At 44.3% G+C, this 26,737-nt stretch overlaps 1 long non-coding RNA gene across 1 annotated transcript; it reads left to right on the top strand.

The window, feature by feature from the left end:
- Positions 1-41: 41 nt before the first annotated feature.
- On the top strand, positions 42-26,737 carry LOC309364129. Its single transcript, XR_014165747.1, has 3 exons — positions 42-385; positions 2,326-2,429; positions 26,668-26,737. It is a non-coding gene; the product is annotated as an uncharacterized lncRNA (long non-coding RNA).

Genomic DNA, 26,737 nt, shown 5'->3' with positions numbered 1-26,737 from the left:
GGCCACGCCCACCGCTCCCTCCGCCAATCCGCCTTCCCGGCTCTGTCCCTGGCGGGAGCTAAATCTAAACAATAAGCGTTCGACTCCGAGTCTTCCTCCCTCCGCTCCCCTCCCCTCGCGCGCGCTGACCTTCGCCGCCCACCGCCAATCAGCGCGCGTTCTGCTTGTTCCGTTCTGCGCGCTCAAAACGCGCAGGCGGCCAATTGGTGCCTTTTGGCGAGTTATTAAGGGATCGGAGCCAACGAGGAATTCGAAAGACGGGCGAGGAAACGTTCTTTGTCAAGCCTAAAAGTCCCACGTCACGTGCAGATCAGTTTTAACGTTGTACACTGGCATAATAAATGAAATCCCTGCAGAGTTTCGAAGAACGTTCAGCAAATCTGAGGTGAAGCTTCTGCAACTAGCTTCTGTCTCCCTCTTTCCGTCTAGACAGAACAGGAAGGCCCCTTAGTCGACAGAAGGAATGTTACATTTAAAGTACATGGCTTCACGCAAAGAATCCCGAGAGCTGTAGTTTCCCCCATTAAAAAAAAAAAGTAAAGGGAAAGGATCCCTGACAGTTATGTCCAGTTGCAAACGACTCCGGGGTTGCGGTGCTCATCTCGCTTTACTGGCCAGCGTTTGTCTGCAGACAGTTTTCCCGGGTCATGTGGCCAGCATGACTAAGCCACATTTGGCACAACAGAACACTAAAACCAGAGCAGCACACAGAAATGCCGTTTACCTTCCCGCCAGAGTGGTACCTATTTATCTACTTGCACTTTGTGGCGTGCTTTCGAACTGCTAGGTTGGTAGGAGCTGGGACCAAACAACGGGAGCTCACCCCATCACAGGGATTCGAACCACCGACCTTCCAATCGGCAAGCCCTACGCTCAGTGTTTTAGACCACAGCGCCACCCATGTCCCTTAGTTTTCCCCATTACAGAGACACAGTTCCCAGCACCCTTAAACTACAGTTCCCAGAATTCTTTGAAGAAAGCCATAGATTTTAAACGTATGATGTGGAGCGGCCCCGAGGGGGGGGGGAGGCGGGATATGCTACCCTAAAACAAGGCAAGGTAACATCTTTATAACCTGCTCTGCTTCTTTATCAGTATATGAGCAGCATCTTCACTGCCACCAGTGCCCCCCACGTCCTATTGTTAGCCCTCAACTTTTCCTTAACCCTTGTCTTTTCAGTAATTGCAATACCTTTTTTTGCAGTATTGCATCATATCTCTGTTAAGCACAGCAGCTCCTAGTACCAAATATACACAAAATTGCTGTGCAGCATATTTATAAATGGCATATACAATATTTTGATGAGAAATAGCTCAGTAGCCACAAGTTGATTATCACGGTCATGGACTGTCTGGATGCAGAGGAGGGGTGGGAGGTGCCACCAGCTGGGGAGCTCCCAAAGGAACCCCCATGCGAAGAAAGCTCAGAGCCAGGGGATTGGTGGTGGGTTGATGATGAGTGGTCAGAGGGAGAAGAGGGGGCAGTCTGGGAGATGTCAGAAACTGAAGAGGCAACAGGGTTTAGTGAGCAGGAAGAAGCTATGGCAAAGGGCAGTCCAGAATCAGAGCCAGAAGTGGAGGCCGGAGAGGAGTGGGGACAGGCTGCTGAAGAAGCCAGGGGGTCTCTCCCTCCTGCTGTGACCGGCTCACCTCCCTGATGGTTTCCCAGAACACACAGAGAAATGAAGAGGGTAGAGCAAAGAGAGACAAGACAAGCCTAAGATTGCTTGGGAGGGATCTGGGGGAGGAAGAGTCTTAGGGACTGGTGGGGAGGCGGGGACCCTCGGTCCTTGCAACTACCTCATTGGGGCAAGACCTCAGAGCCATAGCATAGTTCTGCCCCTGGCAGAACTGTCCAGATTGTGCCCCCAGCCACTGACAAATTAGCTCTTCTTTCTGCCTCTCCTCCAACCCATCCACCCCATTCAATTTGCCCTCTATTAAAAACCTTTTCTTATGAGGCAATGATCAATATTTTTATTTATAGAGATATTTATGGGCATATTTTAAAGCAGATTTTGCACACAGACCCCGGCCTGCGCCCCTCGCGGCGCCCCACCTTGCCACCCCCTAGCTATGGCCCTGCAAGACCTACTGGAGTTACTGTGATCGCTAGACCTACACTGTTTTGGTTTCTTTGAATAAAGAGTTAACTTCACTGACACCGAGTGTTTTATTGCTGATCTGATCCTGACAAGTATAGCAAGTTTGTATTTAAGTTTGTTGGTAGTACAAACTTAACATTGCCTTGCTAACTAGTTAACTTATGGCTGTTGAATTATTAGTTTAAGGCTGTGTACACATTAATGTTTACTCTGATTCTAGTGAGCTCCCACAGCTGACATTTGAAGCTACCATGTGTGTCGCAGGTGTGAAGCAACCAAGCTGATAATGTGCATCAGGTGACAACAATCCCCACCCTATCTCTGGTATGTACAGCAACATAAAACGTGACTTAAACTGTGAGGTTTATATGTGATCTCACTGTGTTTTAAGACACTAATGTGTATATAGCCTAAGTCAGGGGTAGAGAACCTGTGGCCCTCCAAATCAGCCCCCACTAGCATGGACAATGGTCAGGGATAATGGGAGTTGTAGTCCAACGGCACATGGAGGGCCACAAATTTCTTCACCTATGGTTCAAACGATGGTTTAGGATTTTGGGGTTGCACTTGCGAGTTCTTGTTAGCCAGGAATTAAGTGATTATGCAAGGCCACTGAGTATGTTGCTTTCCTTGACTTCAATATTAGTTTGATGTACAAAAGTGTCCCTCAGAAATACTGAAAACCCTCTGAGCACTGTGTACATGCCTAGATGGCATAGATAATGGCAAAGATGCTAGAGTTGTCAACTGTCACCCATATGGGGTTACTATAGCTAATTCCACAAAGGGTGGAATTGCAGCATAGCTCTAAAGCAATTGTTCTGTCATTGCAAAGATTTCTGTTTGTGCAATGGAACAGTCTCTCATGGGTCCCCTAAATCTGTTCTAGGGGTTCTCCCAACTCTCTAGAGCAAAAATCCTTGTGCTGGTGTAACTCAGTGTATTCTTCAGCCTTATGGGTTGTATTCTACTATCTGCATCATTTTATGAGAAAGCTGGCTGCTTTTCAGCTTTAGATGGGCTTTATGTGGGACATGTAGATGAAACATGGTATTGTGAAATTACACAGCCCAACATCAGATTCAATTGGGTTGCTGTCCCCTGCATGCACAGTATCAGAGCACCAAAACATTCTGGTCTGGGTGCTTACTATACTGGCACATTAGCACTGCCAAAGTCAGTACAGGGGAACCTGACTTAAAGGTGACAGCACCCATCTGTTGTAACTGTAAGGACAGATTTAAATCAGGCCTAAGAAAGGGCAGTTTAATCTCAAAACGCAACTACACCTTAACAAGATATGAGGTCTGCTTGTGCAGTGTGGGTCACTGTCTGCTGCCTAAATTCCCTGATCAGCAATTGGACAAATCACTATGAATCCCTCATCCCCTTCTTTGCACTAACAGTTGCATTTTCTGGCTAGAAGCATGCAGTACAATATAGTAATATTACAGTTTTGCTAGCAAAACAGATTTGTAGATGAAGGTCTATGGAGCCTATGGAGTTAAATGTATATACTGTATACAAATGGGGTTTGGGCCTCCATACCACTTAATCTGATGTTCAGTTGAGTACATCCATGATCATTGATTTTAATGGGCATAAATACAGTATGCCTGTGTGCATAGGATTCAACCCTGGAGGTTTTAATAGACCAACAGCTGCACATGGCCTTGTGCTCAGGCACTCTATACCTTCTTAATCCCAGCTGCAGCTTCACTCTCAAGCTCCATCTGCCGACATTCAAACATGGAGGGAGATCAACACTTATCCATACTAGGTTTGCCAACTACTGTGCTATGCAGGTGGGGAGGAATTGTTCAGGACAACCTATGCATTTGTGTTCTACCCCCTGCCCCCAGAACTGCCTTTTACCATAATGTAGGGCTGTTGAGAGGCATTCTTGCAAGTTTTAGCCCACACCTATCCCTGTTTTCTCCAAAATAAGTTAAAGTGATCTCAATTAGATTTCCTTCCAGGTAAGTAAGCTAAGGAAATCTATTCACCATCATCCATCATCCCTTATGTCCCTGATGGGTTAACACACTTATTGCATCTCAGCTGTCAAACCTGTCAGAGCCAATGCTTTGGCTCCCAGCTGCTGGCTGGTTGGAATGGCAATGAAGTCAGTATCCTGGTCCCACCAGCAGAGAGCAGGAGTCATCCTTATCTGAGCTGCAGTACTTGTGCTGATGAATCTGGGCTGGGAGTGACTTGGTTAGGGGGCAGAAGAGTGGAAGGGCTCCCAGAAGTTCCCAGTTGGCTCAGATTAAGACCGACCTAGCATAAGACATGTGCCAACCGATATCCATCCACATATACAGAAACCTTTGTGTATGCATACATGTGTATTGGCACGTGCATTAAAAATGCAACTATGCAGCAGAGAAAAGTAAGCCTTTCCTCTGGGTACCCCAGCAGATTATTTTTGCTGCACACCCACACAGTTCCACACATGCACGCCCAAAGGAAACAGCATGAAAATAAGCCTCCCATATGCACAAACCCTTTCTCTCACCGAGACATTTGCATCCTCCCATGGAGTGCTCCTATTATATTAATGGTAGAAATAATCGCGCTTATCTCTAGAGTAACCTTGAGATTCCTGTGTAGTGTTTGTCATAGTAATGATCATAATTGTTATGTTATTTATATAGCCCCCCACCTATGCCAGTTGGTGCCTGGGGAGCTTAATATCAAAATTCAACAATAAAATACAGCAAGGCCACACTAGAAATCTATATTTTTATATATAAAAACGTTTTGGGGTTGTTGTTTTTTTAATAAAGAGAGAGCATGTGATGAGACATATGGTTCAAATCCCTCACATCCCTGCAAAGCTGCTTGTGGCTAAAAGCCCGTCAAGAGAGAGAAACCACAGGCTTGTAATGTCTGCAGGTAAGTGGTTAGATAGCAGATGGTCTACACCAATTAATATCTGACCACAAACGAGAGGGTAGCATGTTAGGAAGCTCCTAGGCATTCGTGCATCCCCCCACATGCCCAGTACAGCTACATAAAGCACTCCCACCCCAGCACACTTGAACAGAAGAATATTAAAGCACACATCTTGAAGGCTGAAGCTGCAATCCAGCACAGAGCTGAGTGTTCTCAAGGTGTGCCTAAATTGTGACCCGCGTGACTCTGCCTACCTCCAGCAAGTCGCATCTCGGCTACCAGTAAGAGAAGTAACAGGGGTTCCTGCTTGTGTGTGTGCTAGATGCTGTGTGGTGCAAGTTACACTTCCTTAGCAACATCCACTATAGTGCTGGAGACTAGAGAAAGGGGAAGAAAGAGTGGGAGAGGGTAAGGAAGGAAGTAATGGAAGGGAGGCTGAGGAAGTAACAGCATGAAGAATGTGACAAAGAGCTGGAGAGGAATGTGCATGGGGGAGGCACCCTCTCTGCAAAAACACGGCATCAGACTGAAAGTAGAACAGAAGCTATGTTCCTTGGAATTCACAGCTCTCTGGCAGCAAGCAACAGAAAACCCCTAATTCTCAGAGTATTAAGTAAACAAGGAAAATAACAAAGAAAGTCCTTGGAAGGAATCCATCCCAATATGATGGATTAATAGAGGTCTTGGAGGAGAGATGTTTTCCCTTCCCAGTTACTGATCCCTACCCCATCGCTTAATATGCACATTTAAGATAGGCACTCACCATGGGCATTGCTAACTGACCAATCACTGACCAATCACGTCGGTTCTGCCCCTAACAAAATTTCTGGCTACGCCCATGGCACTCACCAAAGGCACATTAACTGCTGTACAAACCCTCAAATCTACAAGTGGCAGGACATGCAGACAAGGCGTCAAGGAAACACCGAGAAATAGTCACACACAGTGCTTCAGGGTTTCAAGTACTTTGGAACTGCAAGAAAGAGATGTCTGAAGCAATTTAGAAAGAACTGATTGAATTTTCATTCTGCAATGGAATTGAAATATAGCAAAAGGGACTGTGAAGTGAAAGATGAAACCCAAAGCCCAGCTCTTCCCAGACTACAGCCCAACTTGTCCTTGCTCAGAAGCACAGCATTCCCACACCTTGGCAGAGGCCCCTTTATGTGGTATAATTAGCCACAGCCTTGCAACACAATCAGATTGTTGGTTTCACTAATAGCCTGGAATTATGTCAATTTGGAGCCATTTCGAAAAGATCCGTGAGAGCAGGGGAAATGTTAATAAGGAGCCTGCACTGTTGCTAATGGACTACAGGGGGGAGGACTGTGTGATGGCCCATCTACATCTGGGACTTGATAACATGCAAGGTTCTTGGTGGTGAAAACTAGAGGCACAGGCTCATCAGGTGACCTAGGAATCTCCCAACATGTTAATGAAGATTTCTGAATAAACAGAATTCTTGTATGGTGGTACCTTGGTTCTCAAACTTAATCCATTCCGGAAGTCTGTTCCAAAACCAAAGCATTCCAAAACCAAGGTGTGCTTTCCCATAGAAAGTAATGCAAAATGGATTAATCCATTCCAGACTATTAAAAGCAACAGCAGTTTAACATGAATTTTACTAACAAGACCATTGAGCCATAAAATGAAAGCAATAAACAATGTACTGCAGTCGCACAATCAGTAGCTGAACTGGGTTCCACACAGTCAAAAAAACAAAACAAAGAAGCTGCAAAAACGCAAAATAAATTGCAAAAATAGTCCTCAGCGTAACACTCAAAACGGAGCACATTCGGCTTCCAAAAAAGTTCACAAACCGGAACATTTACTTCTGGGTTTGCAGTGTTTGGGTTCCAAGTTGTTTGAGTACCAAGGCGTTTGAGAACCATGGTACCACTGTATGAATCTTTCCCAGCAGAAGCACCACCTAGGAGAGGCTCAGTGAGAAGCACTACCTCGGAGAAGGGTGACCAACAAGGTGTTATCTGGATGTCCCATCATCCCTCACCATTGGTCACACTGCCTGGGACAGATGGGATTTGGAGTCCAACAGGCTCTAGAGTGCCCTGCATTGGCTACCCTATCTTAGAAAACAAGGTTCACTTGAAAGTTGCCCCAGCCCAGGGTGGACTTCATTTGGCCTCAATGAACCTCATGGAGAAGCGCTTTTAGCCAACCTTCAAGAAACAGAGGCGAGCAGCTGTGGATTGTATCCTGCAGACTTGGTTCCAAACCTTTTCACCAAGCAGCTAGAACCAGTTCACCACCAGAACATGGAACATTCCCCGTCCTCTTTCCAGATGAGTAGCAATTGCTGCATGAAGATAAACATTTCCTCTCGGGGTGCCCAGTGCTCTGAACAAACAGAAATGACCACTGATCTAGTTGGTTGTAAAAAGGCACCAGAACCCAGCACCAGCCTCTCAGTTGCTGTTCCAATGCCATCTAATCTCCTGCGATTCCATCTTCGGGCTGCCAGTTCCAGCTCATTGATGCCCTTGCCTTCTGCAGATGAGCCCAGCAGTGTGTCTCCAAGCTACAAGTCCCCACCTACAATCTTTCTGACATCTCAGCCATGGCCTCGCTAGAGTCCTGCGAGATCTGGCAGCGCGGAAGGGAGAAAAATATCCTCAGATAGCCTGTTATTAGGAGAGGACCATTACACTGCAGCAAGAAGCAGAAATGAATTTAATGAGATGGGGCTGTTGCTACAGCCTCAAAGACAGCTGTGCGGGATCCCACTTTTTAGGCTGCGTCTCCAGTCTGTGGGCACCAGATGACAGCGCTCTGCCACAGCCTCAGCTCCTTGGCTGACACGGACTCTTCTCTCCTTGATGTGCTAAAATCTCAGAAGGGGCACTTGATTCAGGAGGTCTTCAGGTTTCACATTTCAGACTTGGGTGCACTCCTTTAGATGCTTTGACCGGGTTTCTCCTTGACTGCTCTTGCTGATGTAAAAAGTCGAAGCATAAGAAGCTCCTGGGGCAACCGATGAAGAGGCAAAACCCAGTTTCCATGGTCGAACACAAGAGGGTGCTGCTGAGACACTCTGGGAAACAAGGAGACGGGTGGGAGGAAAGCGTCTCTCCATATCAATTTATTTATTTTATTTTTTAGTGAAAGCCTCCGCTTTGTGGTCTTCTTATTGAGAAATTACCACGTTTCCTGTGGGAAATTGGAAGATGGGCGAAGATTTTCTTTATTTCACACACCAGGGCTGTTTTCCAATAATAAACTTGCAGACTTGGAAGAGAATCAACGCTCTCCCCGCCCCCCATTCCTTCCACTTTAATAATTCTTGCTATATTCCTTTAATTTTGATGTTTTAAATGTGTAACTGAATCCCCGCTGAGTGCTCTCTGCACAATATTTAAAATATATATCACTAAGCGCCAACATGGAGGCTCACATTGCATAATGACGAACCGTCACCCATATTATCAGCACACACCATATACATCCAGCAGGGCAGGTCCTTGCCAGGGGCACATCCAGCACATGGGAAAGCTCATGGCTTCCTCCAAAGAATACTGGGAAGTGTAGTTTGTTTAGGGTAATAAAAATTGCACCTCAGTGGGGGTAAACTACAGTTCCCAATATTCTTTGCGACAGGTGTGTACGCTTTAAATCTATGGTGTGGATGTGGCCATAAGGAGCTGCTGCGTGTATGTGACCTAGGGGTATGAGGTGCCTTCTCCACCATTGCCTCAGCATCATTTTACGTCGATTGGTTCTCCTTCCTCTGTTCCTGCGCTCTTCTTTTTGCCGTCTGAAACAGGAATAGACAACAGACAAAAGGCATACATGGGGTGTTAACTCTGTGAGTAAATCTGCAGGAACTTCATGGGGTCCAGTCTTCTGTGTGCTTGTCTGTTTACTTATCCTCACAAGGAAGTGCCTCAGCCTGCTCTTTGAAGGGGGCAAACCTGCAAGTACAATGGTTCTCCTCATGTCACAAGAAACAGTCCCTTTCATGGGGGACTGAGGACCAAAGAATCCTGAGATACTTTCTCAACAAGGTTTTCAACCAGTCAGTCAAAAACAAACAAACAAACAAAAAAACAAATAGCAGAGGCTGCATCCGCACCATACATTTAAAGCCCATTGCGTCACTCAACGAATCCTGGGGACTGTATTTCACTCCTCACAGAGCTGCAATTCCCGGCACCCTTCACAAGCTACAGTTGCCAGGATTCTTTGGGGGAAGCCGCATGCTTTCAATATGCTTCAAGTGTGCTTTAAATGTTGGGTGAGGTTGGTTACAGAGTCCCCAGTTCAAATCTGACCCTTATCACGAACTCAGCAGGTGGTCTTCTGCAAAATACTATCTGTCATCCTCATCACTTTCTATAACGCAGGGATAATAATCCCAGCTTACTTTTCAAGGTTGACCTAAGCCTTACTGAGATAATATATGTGAAGTATTGTCAGCCTTCCAAAATGCTATATAAATGCTAGGTCTTATTGTTAGTAGTAGTCATATATCTTGGGAAGTACCAGATATAGGCAGTACCTTAGGCCTCCTGAAGCCTAGAATGACCCTCCAGACATGAAACAGTACGTGTGCTTGGCTCGTGGTCATTGCTCCATACTTTGTTGACAGAAGTAACAGGCTGGGTTTTTGAAAATGGGCCAAGCACCATATGGTGGTGCTGCTGCTTCAATCTGGGCCAGGACCAATATTTTTCTTCCAGATTGCTGGCTCAGTGGATTTTTTTCTAAGCAGGGTGCACCAGCTACTCAGTATACCTTGCATGTCCCTGAATTTGTTGTCAGCTTTGGAGGGCAACCAGGCTGCGATCCTATACCTGCTTACCTAGGACTTCTGAGAAGACACGCTTCGGATCGTGCTGTCATTGTGAAGTGTGGTGCACCTCCTCTCCTCTATCTTATATGCAGTTGTGAAGGCTATTTGGGGCAACGGTCTAGCATAAGGCAAACAAACATTAAAATGAAATTGCTATTTTATCTCTCATGGAGACATGAGACTGAGTTGCACGGAGCTTTGAAGCAATGCATCCGGCAGCTCTTAGATGCTCACCAAAAGGGTTCCATTAAGAAACGTAGCCCACTGTATGAGGTGCGGCGGCACCTGTGCACATCACTCTACAAGAAGGCTGGGCTTGAGGGACATCTCCTTGGGGCAAAGAGAACCCAGAAAGGCAAGATGGTGCTCCTAAGGAGTCGGGTGGAGGGAGGGAGAACAAGAACTTGCACCGTCTGTCCCTTAATGCTGTGCTCTAGCCCCTAGGCCATCCCACCTTTTTCATCAGATAACAGCAGCAGTGACTTACTCCCCATCTGACAGAAGATTGACCCTTTCAGCTCAGCCTCCCCGTGGGTTTAACTCCTTCCAAATAGCCCACGGCCAGGCTCATTCCGTAGGCAGCGGGGGATGCCCCCTCCCCTCTGCTATGCAGACGGGTGTGCGGGAATTGGCTGCACAGCTGCCTGGCAGGGAAGGAGCCAGCTCGTCTGGCATCGATTAGGTTTCATGTGAAGCTTTCAGACCCTGGGTAACTTCCCGGGGAGCTGGGAGGAAAGAAGGGGAGACCATGGTTCTTGGGGGGGGGTAGCTGGGGTTTAGGCTGGAGAGAATCCCAGAATTCAGGTGGGGGGGGAGGAGGAATGGGGCAGGATAGGGTAGGGTGGGAAATACCCCGTGGAAGTGCCAGCTGACAAAGGAGGGGATTAGACCAGTCAAAACAGTTCAAGTGCCAGATCACAGAAGACCAAGTCCAGAGTGGGGACTTACTAGGAACAGGGGCAACGTACCACAATGATACCTGGCTCATTTTTTGTTTATTCCAGCATCTTTTGTAAGGGGTCGGGGCTTAGGCCTGGGTGGAACACACACACACCCCACACACTCGGGCCCCCACACATTGGAAGCCCCTCTTACCACATGAAAACAGCCCTTCCTTTCAGAATTGAGAGGAAGGCAATCCATACATTCAGTGGCACTTCTTGCTATCTTTTAAGTCTGGCACTGAAAACAAATCCTGAGGCAGATTCCCGGCAAAAATGAAGTGCTCTTTAGTACCCTGGCCTGTCTTTGAGCCTGCTTAATTCATGATTTGGTGCCAGGCAGCTCTGTAGAACTCATGTATCTCCTAAAGCCTCCATTTTCAGCATCCGCCTGGTTTGTTACAACCTTTTTAATAAGACAATTTATACAGTCCCTGCACAGCTCAGGGAAACCTCTCCTAATTTTCAGACCACAGAGCACCTCTTTATGTCAAACCTAGACGAGATGGCTTTGCCGTAGCTCCCTTTTCTCATTTACCCTTTCTCTTTGTTTCCTTTTGGGGGTTGGTTAAAGTGTGGCAAGACGCTGCCACTGGTTTGTACTTTTCACTGCATAAGGTTGGTTGAAATATTTTGAGTCGGGATTGGGAATTGCCCAGATTATTGCTGACTTCGGTTTTCTCCTCCTCCTCTCTCATAGGAACTTTCCAATCAGTTGAAAATGCATGAGTCTTTATATATATATATATATATATGCAGGTTTTGGTGTCCTCGGGTGTCTTCCCGTGTAAAAGTTGGGGTGTCTAGGCGACGTTTCGACGAGGTCTCACTCGTCATCTTCAGGCTGTCAGCCAGATCTGACACAGGCCACAAAACCACAGCTCGCCCCTATACACGAAGCCAAGCCAGAGCACAACTAAGTGCAGTACAGCCATCTTCTCAGAAAAACTCTTCACAAAGTTCAAGAGGTCAAGACACAAAGACTTTAGCAACTAATCCACACCTAATGACCCACCTAAGTGGTACTCAGGATATCACTCAAGAAATCACTCAAGATATCCCTCAAGTAATTAAGGAACAAAAGAAGAAAAGGCACACTAGCCTGGGAACTTCCTCTCTGCCCAGAACATTGGAGGCTATACACCACACCCCCTCAACAGTATTTATAGGAACTCAAACACTGAGATCCTGCTCTGTTCCAGTAACAAGAAGCCGAAAGCACCAGCCTGAAGATGACGAGTGAGACCTCGTCGAAACGTCGCCTAGACACCCCAACTTTTACACGGGAAGACACCCGAGGACACCAAAACCTGCATTCCTGTACCCGTGAAAATCTACGAAAGCAAATATATATATATATATATATATATATATATATATATATATATATATTATACTATATCCATGCTACCTCTAGACCAGCTCTAGATCTTATCTTTATAAGCATCATTGTGATAGGGTTTCCATATTTCAAACAGTGAAAATCCAGACGGAAAAGTTTTTGAGGGGTTTTTGGGGCAAAGTTGTTGACATGAGGGGAAGGGTAAAGGTTTTTTTTTTGAGTTTTGCCCAAAGCTGTTGTCATGAACTGCCATACATCCAGATTTTCCTGGACATTTTGCCGATTTCCACAAAGACACTGCTAGAGACAGTAGTATTCCGGATATGTCTGGGAAATTCCAAATGTATGGCAACCCTACATTGTGAGAGCATGGCCATATTCCTCTTCTGTGCTTTCCTTTGTTTTGAAAACATGAATGCGCCCCTCTGCTGGAAAGACACATTGCCTCCTAAGACCCAAAATAATTAATTAAATAATTTCTATATATTTCCAATATTGAACGAATGAACAAGTTTACAACATGGTAAGGGCATCATGGAAAAGGCAAGAGGCACTAGAGATGACGCAAACTAGATTCCATCGACGCCCACCATGACATTTGAAGAACCACCTTCCATGCAGCAGTTACAATCGAGTGGATGTGTTGGTTGGAAGTGGGGGGGGGAAGCCATATTTTCATACTAATCAGACATTGACATTTGCATGCTGTGAATATGCATTTTGTCTGCAACAGAAGCACTACTTTGAGGGAAGACATTTAGATCTCAGGCACCAAATGAGACTAACAACTGTCTATTTACTGAGCAAAATAAAGACTGGCTGGGATTACTCCCAGTGACTATCATTCAGTTTGGATTGTTGTCTCTGCTTTGTTAGGAGATTGCTTGACCTCGGCAACTCTTGGGTTCCAAAGAATGACAGGCCAATTTGCATTCCACCTCTCCTCTGTCAAAAGTCTTTGGGTCACACAGGAGAGTTGACTGGCAATATCGGACCCTGTGCCCATGCCAGCTACCAACTGGCAGGGAATGGCCAGTGGAGACTGGGCAGATGCTTCAGCCACCCCCTTGTGGTCCCCATTCAATTTGTAGCTCCTTGGCAAGTGTGCAGATGTTTTTCCATGCAATAATGTCACGGAAACCTTCAAACACCTGGATCCACAAGTGCACAAGGAGCTTCATGATCTGTTAGTCATTAGCAGTTCATCTCTTGGGCTGCCCTTCACATGGTTTAATATTGTGAAGTTGTTGGCATTTTCAGAAGGCTCCAATTTCTCAACTTAGAGGTGCTGATATCTTAAAGAAGGCTGCATTACAACATTGAAAATCTATTGACAACTCAAGCAACAGTTCTTGATCATTGACACTATGTGGGTCCTTGTGATAGTTTTTTCTCATGCCAACTGTGCTGTAACAACATTTCTTTTCTACCAATCGACACAAACTGCCTCTAGTAGTTCCCTTCAATGAATGGTCCAATCTGTGGAAATGCAATAGTCTCGCCTAGATTCTTTGACCTGTGGGTTTCCCCCCCCCCCCCGACACCTGAACAGGGCCAAGAGCTCAGAACCATCTTTACAACTCAGTGGGACTTACTTCTGATTAAACCTGTTAATTATTAAACCAGTTAGCAAAGCCCAGTCTGTGCACCCACATTTTATTTGTGTGCTGCCTTTCCACAGTTCAAAGCATGCTCAAGACAGCTTATAATATGAAAAAATACATAGCCGCAACACAACAAAAATAGTCCTAAACAATAAACCAAATAGCAAAAAAATACACAACCGTATTAAACGATTTCCATGTAAGCCACAAGGTCTAAAATAACAATACATAAAACCAACAGCAATAACAGCAACCCCACCACCATCGACCCCCCCCCACCAAACAACACCCCAGCCCATGTTGTTCCCTAGGATTCTCATACAAAGCATCTCTAATTTAGCAGTTCATCTGAACTCAGCACCTCCAGTACAGCACGTAAACCAATCACAATGCAATAAAAAATGTACATTTATCTCTAAATGTCCTGGAGATTCTAAGTGGAAACAAAGGAGACAACAGGAAGCAAAGACGTCATAAAGAGTGTATCTTTTCCAAGTATAATTGTATCTAAGTTTACTCCCATATTGATTTCAGTGGTAACTATTTCACCTTTGATTCATTTACATTTCCAATCCAATGTAATTACGCCTGATTTGCATTGCTTTCATCTTCCCTGCATTTCATGCCAGTAAAAGATGTTGCAGTTTACTAACACTCCATTGACCCTCACTATCTATTTTTACTGCAGTTGTGCAAATCTGTGTGGCTTCTTGTGGCAAGAAGATTATCTTCATTAGATGATATTCCCATGGAAAAAGAAACCTCCTGGGGAATCACAAACTCTCCATAAGGCCCCAGAGCAGGTTACAGCAATTTAAGAATATTAAAAACAGTTTAGATGGCTCAGATGGCTTTAAAGGGGGGGTTATTTTGACAAATTCATGGAGGGCATGGCTACTAGTCATCACGACTGCTTTGTATTACCTCAAGTATCGGAGGCAGTAGTCCTCTGAGCATCAGTGCTACAGATCATGTGTGAGAGAACAATATTGCCCTCTTGTCCTATTTGTGAGCTTCCCATAGGGATCTCCAGTTGGCCAGTGCTGGAAGCAGGACGATGGAATAGATGGGCATTTGGCTTGATCCAGCAGCTAGGCTCTTCTTAAATTATTACTTTAAAAACTTGTTGTTGGCAGCACACAGTTTATGACCAACAGAGCTGCTGGATTTCCTATGAACCCACCCAGTTTCTGAAATCTGATAGAGAAACCCTCTTAACAGCTCCATATCCACCTAGTGTGTGATATGTGTTAACATGAGAGAAGGTATTATCAATCACAGCACCCCATGGATTGCCTACTTGTCATCTTCAAAGATTTGGCTGGTGCCAACCCTGCTGGGCTTTTAGATGCCTATTGAAAACCTATTTATTTATCCAAGCCATTGGTTAAGATTGAACATTGAGAAGCACCCAGTATTCTGCAGTTTTCCTGTCATTAGTTTTAGATTGTCTGGGATTTTTAATGAAGAGTAGGCTAAAAGTGCTTGAAATAACCACCATTTAGGCTGCAGCTGATAGAAGCGAACTACGGTACTTGATAAATGGTCACTCAGGAGTCATTTCCTATACTGTATCTAGGATTGCAGCCTTAGTCCCTACTTGTAGGGTTTGTCCCCTACTGTGTCTAGTCCTACTGTGCAGAGCAGAGTCAGGTGAACTGCCCTATCTATTGCTGCCAGCGCAAGGATTAGCACGAAAAGTTAAAACTCTAGTTTATGGACGATACCGAACTCCCAAAGCTTTCGTTTTCTACAGACATCCTTATCAGTGTCTAAAGCAACCCAGCTTATTTCTTCTCGTGGTTACTTCAGCGTTCAGGTTCTCCTAGGCTTCTATCAGCTAAATTGCAGTTGAAAACCAGAATAATTGAAACGAAAGCCTAGAAGGAACTTGCATTTATCGGGACTTCTAGACTTGCTCCTTGGTATGCATCAATTAAACAGCGAGATTGCTGGGAGGGAAATCTAACAGAAGTAGGCCAAAGTAATGCCAGAAGGACATTTGCTGCCCTACGCTACTAAATAAGACCATCTATGCCTTTGGAGGGACGGTATTCAGAAAAGCCATACACCCAGAAACTCTTTGTATTTGTGGTGCTAATTGTACCGAAGATTTACCACTTAGCGCTGCAGCATCATTTTGATCAGAAAAGGCTTCCTTGAGCCAATTCTATGTTAAACCCTGTACTTGGAGAAAAATAAAGTTCCAGTTGCACGGAACGGAGCGTACATTCTAATTGTTACAAACCGGTACCGACTCAATGTTGGGATTTAACAAACATTTTCACACATACCTGAAAAACATCCCCTTCGCCCTTTCTGGCAATTTTTCACACTCCTTTGCCAACGAATGTAAAACCTCTCCCTCGGTCCACGCAGGATGTGCCCTTGGAGGAAATTCTAACATAACCCTCACAGAAGAGCAGTGTTGCATGGTTCAAGGTGTGGTATGCCGTATCACTAGGACAGATGAACACAAGCATATTCTTACCGCAGGTAGTGGGTGCCCCTTGGTGTGTTCAGGCACTGCAAGACTTACTCAAGGGCAAAGAGGGTCCACTGGCAGAGAGGTCAACTATAGATGGAGTCAGAGCCAATGGCAGGCAGAGTCAAGTATTTCTGGTTGGGCCCCTATCCTCCTGCTTGCTGAATTCTATAATGGCAAGACTGAAAGTAAGGAGAAGCAAGGTGATAGCCAGTGCTACCTTTTGGGCAGGATCTAAGTAAGAAGGCAGGCAGGAAGGCAGGCCAGCGGGGATTGGCTAAGGGCAGAATGAGTTGGGTGGGGCAGTGCCCCGTTTGCCCCAATAGACCAACCTTCATTGGTCATGAGGAACTGCCCAATAAGGGAGCTCGAGTGAAGTTGCATGGGCTTTATGAACATAGTTACGTACTTGGTTCATGGTAGATGTACTAAAGGAAGGGCAGAAATAAGCTGGTGAGGTATGAGGCTGGACTGATAAGGTATTTAGTGCTGGACCAGCTGCTGTGTGCTTTTGCTTCTGTGGCTTGTACCTGTACAACATTCTAGGAAAAGGTAAGAAGCAACATGGCAGGTTCAAGGGACATGGAGGCAAGGAAGAGGAAGTGCAGAATTCCAGGGCGATGTAGAAGGCAAATAAATGAATCCAACAGGTTCTCTAGTAGTGGGAGGTAGGCAAAGCCAAACCCGACTGATGACACTTTATAAACCAGCCCTGAGACAGGGGACTCGGCTATACAGCTGCAAATAAAATGTTTTAAGTGTGTTTTAAGTACAATATACAATGTGACACTAGATGGCGATGGCGAGCCTTACTGAAAATTCAATGTGTTTTTAAAAACGCTTTTAAAAAAGCATTTTCAGAACGGTTTTTATATGTGTGTAGATTCCACCAGGGTGATATGACAGATAACCCCACACATCACAGAGAAAATGTTTCAGTCTGCATCACAGAACTGTAGTCGGAAGAGACCCTAAGAGTGAGCTAGTCCAACCCCTGCAATGCAGGAATAAAGGAGGAGTGTTTTGTATAACATAATCGGGTGTCCATCAACAATGTTGTAACCGATGTATTGCTTACGTATTTTATTTTTTGTGTAATAAAATGCAAAATGTGTGATAAAGCTGTAGTGCAGATGCAGTTAAAATATAATTTAGTTAGAGTGCAGCTCTGATCCATTCAAATCAGTGGCGGTTTCATCTTTCACTCCAGCAAGATGTGGGTTGCTTTTTTTGACAAACAGTGCCCCCAGTCCTTTCCCGCATTTCCCCCCATGGATGGGCCAAGTTCTATGATCCAGCGATTAAGTGGTTGATGGGTCTGGCTTCCCTCTCCTACTGTCATTCCATCTCATTTCTCTCTCTCTCCCCCCCCCCCCATTTATATATTCCTTTCTTCAAGAAACCTTGACTCTCAGCAGGAAAAAAATAGCAAAGCAAAAGCAGCATCCCCTCAGCAGAAGCGTTTAATGACAGCCTGCATTGTGCGTAATGAACCACCCTGCCTGTCTTCCTACTTTGCCCATTTGTGCACACTCTTATTTGGGAGGGGGGAGCGGGGGAGGGGAGAGAACTACCAGGAATGGCAAGCCACAAATCATGTTTTTAAAAATCCCGAAATTCTGGGGTAGGGGGAAGCAGAAATAGGTTTTTGGATGGCCCATAAACATATATTTTCTAGTTTTCTACTGCAACTTTACATAGAAAACATCAAAAACCAAGCAGGGGGGAAAAACCCTGAGAAAAAAACTCCTAAATTTTATCTATGTGATGTTGGTGATTTCAGGCATCGTAAAATCTCAGTAGTTCCATGCACACATTGTATACATTGTTTATTATTATTATAACTATTAATGTATATACCACATTATTATTATTAGTTTAGATACCACTTCAATCAGTTTGCAAGTTCATAAACCAGTTGCACAAATGTTAAAATAGAAACACCCATAATTTAAACAAACAATAGAACAATACCATTACAACCATTAAAACCATGTGTAATTTCATCAGCTCCATTCTGGGCAAGTTGATCAGAGGCTATAGGCGCAGCAACTACTTATGGCGCTTGTTAAGACACTGTTGTGCCCTGCTAAAAGCGCAAGAAGTGCCCAGGCAACTTTCTCCCAAGGATACCCCTGTGCTAACTGCTTGGCTTAGTCCAGTCTCATGATTATCCCTGCTGCCAGAATAGTAATTAACCTTTACACCCTTGGCAACGGTGTATTACATTGACAAGTGCACGGAATGGACAGTATCCCATACAACCTAATTCCTTAATGCAGCAGTGTAAGGGGAAAATAATACAGGAATGTGCATCATGTAGTATTGAGCAGTTCATATTAAAGGCCTATATACCTTCACTCTTGGGAATGGTGTATGTACGTTCTCAATGCACAGACATGCACTCTTGCAGTGGCACATGCAAAGGTGCATCTTGTGTTATGCTTTGTGCAAATACTTCATTTGGTGCTTTGTAGATAGATTGTGTCAAGAGACAGCAAACAAAGAAACACTACATGGAAAATTACATATTCAAGAACATTTATTCCGTACATAAAACACTTTCTGACACATAATTACTCTTACTTTGTACGCACAAAGTATAGCTCATCGCATATGTCCGTGTGCACACACACACACACACACACAACAAAATATGCCATTGCTGATCAATACAAGCACACATACATAAAGAATAACTAGGACACATGTAGTTACAGATAAAATATTCAACTGTACAGGCATGGTATGCCCAGAGTACACAGGAATAAATGCACATGGTAAAATATAAAACACAGCTCTGCCAACAGATGCATATACCCTGGCTGTGTACAACATAGCTACTTCATCTCCCCTTCATCTCTCTCCACTCCAACGCAGTTGTCCCAGAAATGGTGAGGTGTAGATAAATATTTTATCTTTCTTTTTGTTTGACAGCTGAGTAGGAATTTGTCAAAGTTTGAATTTTAATGTGAAAAGAATATTCTGAAATGCATCTAATTTAAAAAGGCAGCTTCAGGTGTAGGTGGCAACAGAACCCAGGAGTTTAGATTCACAGGGGCTAAGCTACAATGTGTGTGTCTGTGTGTATTACACACATACACACACGCAAACACACACAGGTCTGTAGAACGCTTATCACGGATGTAACAGAACAGCCTACCATTTTCACTTTAAGAGAAACTGTCCCAAGCATTCAATCTAGGAATTTATCCATTTATGCCCCAGAATAACCACACAGCAACAGGTGAGTCTCTAGGAAAAATTCACATCCACTCAGCTGCAGTAGTTGCTACTTCATTGCAATAACATGAGTAAAGAGCAAAGCAGCTTCTCATCAAATGTACATTCAGTGACCACGTGCACGAAGATGAAATTAAATAGAGCAGCCCAAACCTTTTGAAGGGAAGAACAGCTTTGAAGAACACACAATGAAGAAATAACAACAACAAGCAATTATAATTAATTGATTGATTAATAAAAACTGCAAGTGATCAACGAACAGTTGGCGGGAGTGGGTAAAGCCAAGAATTCGCTCTGTTCTCAGGGAGAAACAGGCGGCTGGAATGCCTGCCTTACAATCTGCGTGAATTGTGAGGGACTGGTTGGAGGAACAAGGGGGTGCTGAGCCAGGATCCCCAACTCTAGTCATTAAAGGGACATCCTCACTTTTTGCTTTTTCTGGGGCTGCAAGTGACCCATCAAGTGAGTGGTGGCAGAATCTACCAGATAGGAAAACACTGCAGGGCTGTTGCAGAGTAGTGGGGCAAGGAAGCGGGCGAGAGTCTCTTTCCTGAGCATTCCCACTTCTATACAATCCCTACCTGACTCTGCACAAAATAAAAAGGGCACTGCACTGCAACCTTCTGACAAATAAGGAAGGAGACAGCATGCTAAAACCCAGGGGACTGAACCTGAGATTCACAGCATGTGATTCCATTCCTTGCAATGTACACCTGGTCATATTTTGCGGGAACACCTTTTATAATTTCCACTCTCGTGATGTTGGGATGGTGGCCTTGGTACAGAATTTTGCATTGCCTTGTTATGACCTTGTAAATCCACAGCTAAGCTTCTCAGGTTGGAATGATCATCTAGCTAAGAATCAGAGATCACAATTTAGTAGTAGTTTTTTTATATATATAAAAAAGGTTGACGTGTAGAAGATACTTGTCTAAGGAAAATATTTGTACTAAGCTAATAGTTCCATTGTTCTTTGAGACAAGAAGTTTGCCAGCTACAGCAGAAGCTAGAAAGTATAAAAACCCAGACTCTTCGCGTGTGTACATGTTAAGTTCCCATAATGGGTCAAACAGGAGCTATAGGTGAAATTTTCACTGTGTGTGTGTGTGTGTGTGTGTGTGTGTGTGTGTGTGAGAGAGAGAGAGAGAGAGAGAGAGAGAGAGAGAGAGAGAGAGAGAGAGTGACGGGACAGTGCTGGGAGTAAGGGGGTCACCTCCCTGCTTCCCCATGCTTCAGTCTCTTGAGTCTGAATTTAAGGGATGGTGAAGCAATTATATGCTAAATTCTTAATGCGGGTAGTCAGACCAGGGAGCTCCAGTGTCACACCTAATTGAGTACTCAGTGTGAAATACATTTCACAATTCTCATCTGAGTACTGTGGTTTTCTATTGCATTTTTATTGATATACAAAGTCTGTGGCTTTTGTGACTTCCATTCTTTAATTGCTGTAAACCAAATTTGCCACCTTAGTTATATCACTGTGTTGGCCTATTGTGACATGGGACCCAACATTGCCATAGTATATTTGCACCATGATTCTCTGTCACAAATAGAATGAAGTAGCCATTATAAAGCAATGGAAGTTCTTTCCCTGTCCTGCTAATCTTTTACCTGAAATCTGGAGTGCTACAGAGAGCAGTCACTCTGCTTTTTATGCTGAGCAGCTACCAATATTTTAAAATGTCTCTACAACTGGGAACAATGCCACAATTCTCTTGTCATGTGGTCAAGGAACAGTCACTGAGAAGAATTTTAAAGGGCCCCACACAGACCCATTCTCTACACAGAAATAATTGCATTCCAGTAGAGAACCACTATGGCGGGGACATTACTCAGTAACGTAAGCAGCATAATGATTAATTCAGTTCTGGCTTAGTGTGCAACAAATTTCCTTGCGAATTCTCAAGAAATCAATTGATTTTGCTGTATGCTAAAATATATACAAATATAGTTCCCTAAAGAAGAATTGTGCTATCTGAGAATAGCAGATTGCTTGTTGGCCAACATCAACTTATTAATAGAGTAGCAGCAACCATCAAAACTAACCACCTAACGACTAGGGATGAGGGAGATGGTCAATTCAGTTTGCATTAAAGGTAAACCTTCCTAACCTGCGCTTGGGCCAGGTTTTAACTCAGTTGTTGCATGTATGGAATGAGGTCCATTCACGCAACCATATTCCCCAAATCTGTTCTGGAGGGTTTGGGGAAACCCCTGAACAGGTTTAGGGTGCAGGCAGGGTTCAGGTGAGCGGCGGGGGAAGGTCTTGCTGCATGAGCAGACCTCGTTCTGTACATGTATACCCCACTTAGTGCTACACTGAGTTCCACCCCAAACCCAGCCATTCTTCAAAACTTGAAATGCTCCCAATTTTGCAGTGCAGTTCTCCACCAAGTAATGTGTACAGAAATGTATAGACTAAGTATGCATAAAAATGCACAGTAAAAATAACATGTACAAAAATTTAGGGGAACTGGTTTGCAATTTCCCCCAAAATTATATTAGACAAATTGTATTATATTAGACACATTGTATTATATTAGACAAATTGTATTATATTAGACAAAATTCCATAGAAAAATGGGTAGGTTAGGAGAAATTTTCAGTTAAACGCTGATGAATTCTCATGAGGACCTTTTTAGAAAAATGCAAACTGATATGGAAAAGTGGGGAACTGAATTTAAGAGTGAAAAAATGATAAACTGAAATAAGCTGAAGTTGATAGGAGTTGGCTCCTATGGAGCAGGGAAATAGGGGTTCAGATGATCCCTAAGATATGCTGGACCTAAGTTGTTCAGGGCTTGGTAAATTAATACAAGGACCTTGAACCTGGCTCAGTAGTAAATGGGAAGCCTGTGCAGATATTCTACACTAGCTGAAGCTTCTGCACTGGGCTCAAGGGCAGCCGCACATAGAGCACATTGCAGTAATCTAATCTCTCAGTCTGGTCTAAGGTAAAGTATAGGATAGTTCAGTTAAACTCTTAAAATGCATCAGATTTCTATACATATCTGAGTTTCACAAATTACCTTAACACTTTCCCCTCTGGCAAAGAGATCTATTCTTCACTTAATCCAGGAATGTCAAACCTGTGGCCCTATAAGGCTTTTAAAGGTACCAATTTTGAAAATGGTGTTATTAGTTGAAAGATTCAGGTTGTCTGATTATTATAAGATTAATAGAATTAATAAAAGCTAATGCTGAAATAGGTAACAGGGCATAAGCTGACAATGGAAGATTCCTGGAATTATTAAGAGCTGATATCTATAGCATCACAGATGTTCAGAAAGAAGTGAGAAATTGCCCAGTACAAAAAATGGAAAGAATTGCGTGTCTGAGGGTTCTGATTTTTGTTTTTTTTTATAATAATAATTTTTATTAATTTTCCAATTTTTACATCAAAACCACACCAAACAAAACACACAACAACAGACACAGACAAAACATAAATTTTGCTTTCTTAACCTCATTTTCATAAACCTCTTTTCTCAGACTTCCCCATACCTTCCCCTTTTTGCATCCTAGTTTTCCAGTTTTTCAGCAACCCTTTTAATCAATCAAAATTTAACTTATTCTCATTTCAATTTCACTTTAGATCAAAAAAGAAAAAAGAAGATAAATATAACTGTAATTATACATCTTCCTCTCCCTTAACACTTTAACACTCCTCAAATTTGTAGCAATTTTTAAGATATGCTTTAAATTTCTTCCAGTCCTCCTCCACAGTCTCTTTCTCTTGGTCGCGGATTCTGCCGGTCATTTCTGCCGGTCCCATGTAGTCAATCACTTTCGCCTGCCACTCTTCCAGCGTGGGTAGCTCTTGTGTCTTCCAATACTTTGCTAGGAGAATCCTTGCTGCGTGGCGTACATAAAAAAGATCTTATCCCTCCTTGGCACCAATTGGCCGACCATGCCCAAGAGAAAAGCCTCTGGTTTCTTATGAAAAGTACATTTGAGTACTTTCTTAATTTCATTATAGATCATTTCCCAGAAGGTCTTAATCTTTGGGCAGGTCCACCAGAGGTGAAAGAAGGTACCTTCGGTCTCATTACATTTCCAGCATTTGTTATTGGGCAAATGATAAATCTTCGCGAGCTTGACTGGGGTCATGTACCATCTGTAAATCATTTTCATAATGTTTTCTCTTAAGGCATTACAAGCCGTAAATTTAATACCTGTGGTCCACAACTGTTCCCAGTCAGCAAACATAATATCATGGCCTAAATCCTGTGCCCATCTTATCATAGCTGATTTAACTGTCTCATCAATTGTATTCCACTTCAACAGCAAGTTATACATTCTTGATAAATTCTTAGTATTGGGTTCTAGCAGTTCAGTTTCTAATTTCGATTTTTCCACCTGGAATCCGAGTTTCCTGTCTTGTTTAAAAGCCTCCATTATTTGAAAATAAGAGTTCTGATTTTTGGACAAGACATAGGGCATTTTATTTTAAGTGACCAGTTGAAAAGGGTGGTGGTTCTGAAAAGGGTGGTGGTTCTGAAAAGGCATGCTAAAACATGAAAATAGGCGATGTTAGCTAGTTTTGGACCATCAGTAGACTCCTGGTGGATGATGAAAGAAGGGTTTACACCAGGTTGACAACCCTTGGTGTAATCCCTAACAACCCTCCAGATGTTGTTTGGTTCTGGCTCCTATTGTCCCCAGCCAGCATGGCCAGTCCTCAGGGATGAATGGAGCTGTAGTCCAGGTACATCTGCAAGGCCACAGGTCTCTCAATCCCACTTTAATCCTTTCTGGTATATAAACATTCCTTACTCCATTAATAATTTGATTATTTCAAAGTGCTAGAAAGAGCAGTGCTAAGCTGTTCAGTGCCATTTTCAGGGCTCAGAGGTGCCATTTTTTTCACTTCTACTGTCAAGTAATTTACTACGTGGAGGGGAAACAACAACATAACATGAGTCAATGTGAAAACACAACATAAATGTCAAGCTATGCAGTAAGCTCTGGTATTACAGTTTGCAGTCATTAAGCTACAAATCACATATCAACACTGTGTTTTATGCATCTTTGTTTCACTACAATTATATGTCCTGGGAAGCAACTGACAAGATTGAGCATACTGCAAAATAACAGATGTGCAGTCCTCACACATGACAATTTACATACCAATAGCTTGTTTCCCTGTATGGAAGTGCCAGGGTCAGTATCACAATGCTGTTGGAATCAGGATTGGATTGGCAGGTGGTGAAACAAGAGGTAAGTAGAAGAAATTGGGGTGGGGGCTAAATGGTGGGAACCTGAGTCAGAGGAATGGGGAATATTCCCTTTTCACCCTAACTTCAGCCACTGCAGAAGGGGGAGTGGGGGTGCTGGCTTTCCTCCCCAGCAGAGAGTGTGCTTTCCTCCCCAGCAGAGAGCCTCAGAGGAGGCTAGGGAGGGCTTGGAACAGCCAAGGGAAGAGGAGGATCTGGAGGCAGCAGCAACTAAACAGGAGCCTAAAAAGGGAGGTTCAGTTTTGTCACCTTGGACCAGTGACTGCCTTCTCAGATGGGAGCAGACTCCCCTCCCCTCCAAGGCGTGTGCATTTGCAATCCTGACATTTGCACAAAGTCAGCGAGTTTCGAGGGACGCGGGTGGCGCTGTGGGTAAAACCTCAGCGCCTAGGACTTGCCGATCGCATGGTCGACGGTTCGAATCCCCGCAGCGGGGTGCACTCCCGTTGCTCGGTCCCAGCGCCTGCCAACCTAGCAGTTTGAAAGCACCCCCGGGTGCAAGTAGATAAATAGGGACCGCTTACTAGCGGGAAGGTAAACGGCATTTCCGTGTGCTGTGCTGGCTCACCAGAGCAGCTTCATCATGCTGGCTACGTGACCCGGAAGTGTCTCCGGACAGCGCCTCTAGAGTGAGATGAGCGCACAACCCTAGAGTCTGTCAAGACTGGCCCGTATGGGCAGGGGTACCTTTACCTTTACAGCGAGTTTCACATCTAGGCACACCGCATCTTTAAAAGCTGTTGGAACATCTTCATTATTTCCATCCAGTTCTGAACTTCTGGCCCCTGTTCTTCACCTCCTAAACCAAGACGCCTGAGCCTTGTGTCTGCTACTGAGCATGTACCATGATTTGCCTGAATAAATATCTATTTCTTACTTACAAGTAAAAGTCTCTGCTTGTGTGTTTGGGTTGGGAAAGATACCTGTCTTTCGGTTTGCAGATTGTTTCAAGGAGTGTGAATTAGATAGTTTCTCATTAAAATGCAAACAAAATTGAATTTCTCCTCCATCCCTACATCTATGGGGGTGTATGGCAACTTCAGGTGGGTTCCTGGACGTATCCTTTGAACTACGGTATTTATTCTGAAGAGGGACATGATCAAGGGAGCTGACACAGCTTCTTACAATGGGAGAAGGTACCTGCCATGAATAAGCCCCAGCTCCACTGTGCCAGAGGTCCACCGGGACTGCTTTGAATATTTTACAACTTCCTTGAATTATTAACTATATGTTACTGACTTAATTGAAGGGGGAGTGGCTGCGGTTCCCTCGGGACATGTTGGTGGGGGGTCTTGAAGACAGCTAATGTGTCTGAGGCCCATGAATAAAGGATGGCAGTGCTGTGTGATGAGGTGTTGGTGATGGCCCCACTTCCCCCATGCTAGGAGGGAATTGGGACAGGGAACCAAAAGGGCAAGGAGACACCAGCTGCTGTGACAGAGGAGAATGGAGCTATATCAAGCCATCTGCTTCCTCCCTCTTTCTGTGATGCAATTAGATATTTGGTCCAATGGTGGGGAAGGGAGAGAACTCCTGAATATGTTAGCTGATGGATTTGAAATGGTGGTGAGGTGCATATGTGTGTGTGTTTGTGAAGAGAGGAACCAAAGCGCACCACAGGAGGCCATTGTCCTTTGTTTCAACTTTGGTATCGTGCTTCACCTCTCAGATGTGAGTTCGATGCTCAGTTTGGGGAAATGAAGGAGGCACAGCTTGAGTCTTGCAGTCTATGGAAAGTCGTGGATTTTGTCCCTCAGAGACACTTTCCCTTCATGGTTTCATCACAGAGAGGGAATATATATCTGTGCCTATCTGCCCCAATGAATCACTTTTGGGGTTCTAAGTGCTGAGGGGGGTGGGTGGGTCTTGAATGGTAGCCTCCTTAATCTCTTGCATCACAAGCATTCTGGGCCTTTATTCAGTCAGTCAGGCTAGGCTCCATGCTGCAAGGGTGACCTCTAAACTGCAGCGCTATCTTGAGTACTCTCTGCTTGCCCCACAGCCTGAAGATAGTCTGCTGACCTCCCAAAGCAATGGAGAGGCACCGTGCCCTATAAATCCCTTCCCTTTGG

The sequence above is a fragment of the Podarcis melisellensis genome (assembly GCF_964234715.1).
Source record: "Podarcis melisellensis genome assembly, chromosome: 2".
In the NCBI taxonomy this organism is placed as follows: Eukaryota; Metazoa; Chordata; class Lepidosauria; order Squamata; family Lacertidae; genus Podarcis; species Podarcis melisellensis.
The sequence above is the reverse complement of the archived record's forward strand: the minus strand, read 5'-3'. Positions and strand labels throughout refer to the sequence as shown.